Raw genomic sequence first — 1,381 nt, forward strand, 5'->3', positions numbered from 1 at the left:
ATTAAGCCATTAGGATAGAGATTCTGTGATCCCATCACATCTCAATGTTGGATCCACCAGCTGGGGACTTATTCAACACATGGCCCTTCACATTCAAACACAGAGGGAGAGAGGAAGGAGAAGGGAAGAAGGAGATGAGAGAGAGAGAGAGAGAGAGAGAGAGAGAGAGAGAGAGGAGAGGAGAGAGAGTGAGATAACCATTGGTCTGTACCCAAGAGCCATCCACCTGAACCCACTGGAGCTGTCCCCACCTCCACATCCCGGGGATCTGGCATGAGCTGCTGCCACCCTCCAGGAAAAAGATGCACTCACCCCAGGCCTGAGGACAAGGCAGACCAGCTGCAAAACAGAACACGGCACCCCCCACTCTGGCTCTTACATTGAGTCCCCTTCCTCAATGTTCAATGGGGGAGGGAGGCAGACCAGAGCAGTCAGTAAACATTGTCTACATATATAAAAATACCAAATAAAGATAAAATGAACAACAAAAAGCAGACGAGACCACGAGGCACGAGAAAAGTCAGTGTAGACAGAGGGAATAAGCAGACCTCGGTCTCCAGTGTTAGAACAGATTTTGAAGTATCATATGATGTAAGGTATTTGGTTATGAAATATATGCTACAGTATGGAAAAGTGGTAAAAAAAGGAACAGAACCAATTTGAAAAGCGTTCAAGTAGACTCTCTGGAGCTGAAATCCGGCTGCACAGAGGAGCAGGAGGCTAGAGAGGCAGGGCCTGTGGTGTGGAGGCAGAACAGCCAAACCTCGGGTGCTAACCAGAGCCTCCGGGGAGGAGGAAGAGAAATGCCGACAGAGCCCAGTCCAGGGTATTTCCACCCGCACAGACCTGAAATGGGATGAATAGAGTGGCCACCAATCCCACAACAGCAAGACAACACAGACCCAGGCCATGGCACCAGTTGGGATAACCACTGGCCTCACAGAGCCCTCAGCAGCTGAACAGGAGCCTGGACCCTGTGGACAAACTCATGAAGACACCTGTAATCCTCCACCTGAAGCCAGGACACCTTCCAGAATGGAAAGAAAAAGCAATCCCAGGACCAGCTAGGACTGAGGGATCGCCACTGTGGCTCCGACAGGACCTCGCGGGAACCCGAGAAGAGGAGATAGAGAAACTAAACAGCACGAAGGTCAGAAGCAAAAAGCCAGAGACAGTGAAAGTGACACAGGCCGGCCTGGGAAACAGCCTGGCCAGCAGAGACACAGCAACATAACCTAAGGAGAGGCTTCCTGAAGAGTCTGCCGAGGAAGCTAGGGAACGGCTGGGAATCCAGCTCCACAGCGAAACACATGGCCATCAGGTACAAGACACTGGGTTCCCTCGCAGCATCTCAAAGAAGAGGGATAAAGAGGAGGGAGGG

This window comes from Nannospalax galili, unplaced genomic scaffold (genome assembly GCF_000622305.1).
Source record: "Nannospalax galili isolate Female #2095 unplaced genomic scaffold, S.galili_v1.0 scaffold237, whole genome shotgun sequence".
Taxonomy (NCBI): domain Eukaryota; kingdom Metazoa; phylum Chordata; class Mammalia; order Rodentia; family Spalacidae; genus Nannospalax; species Nannospalax galili.